Raw genomic sequence first — 5,905 nt, forward strand, 5'->3', positions numbered from 1 at the left:
GGGGAGCAGAAATCCCCCTGGTGCCAAAAACACCTTCCGTTGCTGCTCACCAATGTTGCCCAGTCAGGGCCCCCTCACCGGTTAGAAAGAACAACTGCAAATGGCGGAAATGTGAAATAACAACGAGAAATGCTGTGAATGGGTGACAGCATCAGAAAAAAGAGAGATGGCAGGTTTATGTTTCAGGCTGGGACTCTGACAGTTCTGGCCAAGTATGTTAATCCTTCTTTTCTAAATCAGATGCGCTGGACCGACCATATACAGCATTTTCTGCTTTTATTGTACAGTAAAATAAAAGCAGAGTCCTGTTAACAGAGCATCAGGATTTATTTTTGCTTACATTTTTCCCTCCTCGCCCACCCTCACCAAATGTGCTGCACGTCCTTCCTCTGGACTGTCAAGTCTCTCTCGTTTCCTGCGACAGTCACTGTACTTTGTGAAAAAATATTTAACCTCCCTCTGTACAACAGACTGTTTAAAAAAAAATAAAAAAAGAGAAAACATCCTGATAGCTCAATTGATGAAGTCAGTGAGTCACTGAGCCATTCGAAGGTTTTACCTTCAATCCCCGGTCTGCTGTCAGTGAACTAGGTTTGCAGTATGAGTGCTAGAATTGGCTTCAGTGCCTTGGGAGGGGGGAGAATGAGCTCCCGTTTCCCATTCCTGAACATCATCCTTTTGGAAACTGCGTACATGAGGACAGAAGGTGTACTTTCTAGGACAGAGGTAGGTTCCCCACCCCACAGTTGAATACTCTGCTGATACTCACTGTTTAGGTTCACACGTGAAGAATGGCCACTTGTTGGAGCTAATGGAAGGCAGTCTATATCCAAGAAACCGTACCGACTCAAGAGTCCACACCTGAAGCAGAGGGGAGAAAATTAGCTACAAAAACAAGCTCAGTTCATTTAAACTGTTCTAAATCTATTAAAAATAAAGCACAGTTCAGTTGGGAGAGCAGAGCAGGTTCAGGCTATGGAGTTCTCAGGTGTCCATGCAGCTTTAGCAACAGCAAACAGGATCTACACTTGCAAAAAAAAAAAATACCAAAGGAGATAGAAAATAGCAAACAGGGTCAGTAATAGGATTTGTGGAGTACCCAACAATGAAACAGATGTGGACCCCTTACTAATATCTCTGTACATAGGCTCATTGAATCATTATTGCTCAGTCAATGCCAGATCTTTATCTGTAATGTTGTGATTTTTTTTTTTTTCTTTTCCCTCACATTTTTTGGCCTTTTTGGGTGCAGGAACCCACTCTGCTTGCAGCTAAAATTTCTCCCTCCCTGGAGCTCTAATGTTTTACTATGATAAGCTGTCCGCTTTCGTAGCTCAGCCAAGAGCTCGGAGATCTCAGTACAATAAGGCTAATTTCTCACCTTTGGCCTTCCATCGATTTTATTGACTCAAACGGAGAAGGGAAGGACATGTTCATGAACAAAGTTGAGACTTCAGTCAATAACAGCTTGTGTTTATACAGCAACTTTCATGTAATGAACACCTCAAGGTGTTTCACAGAGGAAAAACAGACAGCGAGCGGTAAATGAAGAGGTAACTGAAGGGATGTTTGAAGCGGTAGCTTTTGAGGGGGCTGAGGTAGCAAGACAGAGGGGTTTAACCGCATAGTTCCAGAGTTAGGCTGAGAGAGCTGAATGCTCTACTTATTCAGCAGCTGCGAGCAGGATAATTTACTGTGGATCAGCTAAGGGTACTGAGCTTGTCCTCTCCCAACATCCATGCACGTCCTTTCCAGCAGGCGTCACTGGACAAGGACCAGGTGCAGCAACATTTGGCTGATTTTTTTCCTCCTGCCCGAGCTGTTAAGCTCTGAGAATAGCTGCAGTTCCTCAGCTGCTGCCCTCCACTGTCAGCTGTGGCTCAGTTGGTAGCACATGCGCCTCTGAGTCAGAAGATCATGGGTTCAAGCCCCGCTCCAGAGACTTGAGCACAAAATCTAGGCTGACACTTCAGAGCAATATTGAGGGAGTGCTGAATTACATAGAATGTACAGCACAGAAAAAGGCCGTTCGGCCCAACACGTCCATGCCGGTGTTTATGCTCCACCCGAGCCTCCGCCCTCCCGACTTCAACTAACCCTATCTGCGTATCCTTCTGTTCTTCTAGCTTCCCCTTCAATGCATCTATGGTAGTTGCCTCAACTACTGTATGTGGTAGCAAATCCCACATTCTAACCACTCTCTGGGTAAAGAAGGTTCTCCTGAATTCCCTTTTGGATTTATTATCTTATACTTATGGCCCTTATAGTCCTGGTCTCCCCCACAAGTGGAAACATCTTCTCCACGTCTACCTTTTCATAAACTTAAGGACCTCCACCAGGTCACTTTTGTAGAGAAAAGACCCTGAGCCTGCTCAATTTTTCCTGATAGGTATAACCTCTCAGTTCTGGTATCATCCTAGTAAATCTTTTTTGAACCTTCTCCAGTGCCTCTATATACTTTTTATAATATGGAAACTGGAACTGATCACAGTACTCAAGTGTGATCTAACCAAGGTTCTATACAACATCAACACAACTTCTCTGCTTTTCAATTTTATCCCTCTAGAAATGAACCCCAGCGCTTGGTTTGCTTTTTTTTATGGCCTTATTAACCTGCATAACTACTTTTAGTGATTTGTGTATCTGTACGCCCAGATCCCTCTGCTCCTCTACCTCATTTAGACTCTTATTATCCAAGCAGTATATGGCCCCCTTATTCTTTCTATCAAAATGTAAAACCTCACACTTATCTACATCGAAATTCATTTGCCAATTAGACGCCCATTCTGCAAGTTTATTAATGCCTTCCTGTATGTTGTTGAAGTTCTTCTTGGTATTAACTATACCCCCCAACTTGGTGTCGCCCGCAAATTTTGAAATTGTACTTACGATTCCAGAGTCCAAATCATTTATGTAAAATTGGAGGTGCCGCCTTTCAGATAAGACGTTAAACCAAGGCTCCTTCTGCCTTCTCAGGTGGAAGTAAAAGATTCCATGGCACGATTTCTAAGGAGGGCAGGGGAATTCTCCCCGGTGTCATGGCCTATATTTATCCCTCAAACAACATCACTAAAGATACAGATTATCTGGTCATTTATCTCGTTGCTGTTTGTGGAACCTTGCTGTTCGCGAATTGGCTGCCGCGTTTCCCTACATTACAACAGTGACTACACTTCAAAAGTACTTCATTGGCTATAAAGCGCTTTGGGCCGTCCCGAGGCACTATATAAGTGCAAGTTCCTTCTTTTACACTGAGATTGGCGAATTCAGCAAAGACCAACAACCAAACCTGAGGCAATCTGGTTTGCACCACAGGCACATCTTCCCAACATCAGGAAACTGCAGGTTTTTAAAAAAAAATTAGTACACAAACGTTTCTACTTCTAAAGAACTTAGTAGTTAGGAGCCATAGAAAAGGATGTCAGGAAATGTAGTACTGTTAGGCTATAACAATGACTGCCAAGCACGACAATTCATTTTTCTTTGAGATGCCACACAAACACAAGTACAAAATGAAACGGAATGAACCTGCAGAACTAGCCATCCTCTCCGTTGTGCATCTTACTCTTCTGGGCATTTAATAATTGATTTTTTTTTGCAGCCATTTCTTATTCCTCTGGTCAAAGGATTCTGTGATCATTCATTTCTCCTCTCTAAGTCACACCTTACTGTATGCATTATAAAGATACACACAAGTAGTTTATTACTAGGTACAGGAATTGTGGTACTTGAGCCATATATACCAGCAGGTCCCAGAGTCTATCCTGGTTTGTGCTAATTTAGCTGTTGTCAACCAGGACAATAGTTGGGACATGACAATTGACACAAAGATTGGTGGCATTGTAAGCAGTGTAGATGAAAACATAAAATTACAAAGCGATATTGATAGATTAGGTGAATGGGCAAAACTGTGGCAAATGGAATTCAATGTAGGCAAATGTGAGGTCATCCACTTTGGATCAAAAAAGGATAGAACAGGGTACTTTCTAAATGGTCAAAAGTTAAAAACAGTGGACTTAGGGGTTCAGGTTCATGGATCATTGAAGTGTCATGAACAGGTGCAGAAAATAATCAATAAGGCTAATGGAATGCTGGCCTTTATATCTAGAGGACTGGAGTACAAGGGGGCAGAAGTTATGCTGCAGCTATACAAAACCCTGGTTAGACCGCACCTGGAGCACTGTGAGCAGTTCTGGGCACCGCACCTTCGGAAGGACATACTGGCCTTGGAGGGAGTGCAGCGTAGGTTTACTAGAATGACACCCGGATTTCAAGGGTTAAGTTACGAGGAGAGATTACACAAATTGGGGTTGTATTCTCTGGAGTTTAGAAGGTTAAGGGGTGATCTGATCAAAGTTTATAAGATATTAAGGGGAACGGATAGGGTGGATGGAGAGAAACTATTTCCGCTGGTTGGGGATTTTAGGAGTAGGGGGCACAGTCTAATAATTAGAGCCAGACCTTTCAGGAGCGAGATTAGAAAACATTTCTACACACAAAGGGTGGTAGAAGTTTGGAACTCTCTTCCGCAAATGGCAATTGATGCTAGCTCAATTGCTAATTTTAAATCTGAGATAGATAGCTTTTTGGCAACCAAAGGTATTAAGGGATATGGGCCAAAGGCAGGTATATGGAGCTCGATCACAAATCAGCCATGATCTTATCAAATGCGGAGCAGGCACGAGGGGCTGAATGGCCTACTCCTGTTCCTATGTTCCTTATTACCCCGTGTTAAGGAAGGGGAAATTTTTCAGGGTTCCTGATCCTGATACTATCCAATGACTTCTGTGCACATGCGTGAACATGGGACATTGTTCTTCCTTTGGACAGTGATCACAGGTTATTGACTGTGGACATCACAGTCAAATCCAAACAATCACTTAGATAAGACACAAGAGAGCTCCGAGTGCTCAGGGAGCCAAATCCCAGCAGGAGTTAACATGCTCAAGGAGGAAGGGAAGAAAACTGGTGGAAGATATTTCTCTTAAAAAAAAGCCAAAGGCAAATTCTGTATAAATCCTCTTGATCCCAATTCCAGATTATTTGTCCATGCTCACATTTCGACCACCCTCACGGCATTGTGGGAGTATTTAGTGGATGAACACTAAATGCATTCTGATGAAATTCCTTTGTTATTTTAGCAGAGGCATTAGTGGGTTAACATGTCTGTTAAAATAGCAGAAAAAAGAATTTCATACCAACACATTTAGCATCAGTAAGCTAAGATCGCAAAGCGTGATATATCCAACTCAACAATTGTACTTCTGTCTTAAAGTTAGCATTAGTTTCAAGACAGGTAGAATTTAATAGGTTCACTAACACACTCCAGAATCTAAATATCACTGCTCGACACTCGTGTTACCTATGCACAGATAAATAATTAATACAGGCACTTAAAACCCACACAACACATCCATTTGTTCAACATATATTATTCAATAATGAATTCTTAGAGAGTTGCCCACAGCTCTCAGTGCCTGCAACTGAAAACACATAGGGTTTGATTTTCACGTTCTGGCCCACGTGTAAAACTGGCATTGCAGATCGACGTCATAGAAACCGCTCGATTTTCATTTCCACCGTGGCAAGTCCGCAACACCAATTTTACGCCAGGGCAGCAAGTTGAAAATCTATCCCATATTGTCAGTAACGTAATTCTGCAGCAGCTACCTTTGTCCCAAGATCAGATTCAGATGTCAACTAGAAAATGTCACCCATAATTGCTAATTGTTAACTGTTCAGAAAATAAATCCCATTTCTATTGGAAAAGGCTTGCTTGATCCACATTTAATATTTTTTTTGTGAAATTTGCGCTGGTCAAGGTGAATGCTGTCAGTGCGAGGGAATGGAACACTTCCCATTTCAGACATCAGCTTCAAGCACGGACAAGTCAGGTATGGCACAG

This window comes from Heptranchias perlo, chromosome 20 (genome assembly GCF_035084215.1).
Source record: "Heptranchias perlo isolate sHepPer1 chromosome 20, sHepPer1.hap1, whole genome shotgun sequence".
Lineage (NCBI taxonomy): Eukaryota > Metazoa > Chordata > Chondrichthyes > Hexanchiformes > Hexanchidae > Heptranchias > Heptranchias perlo.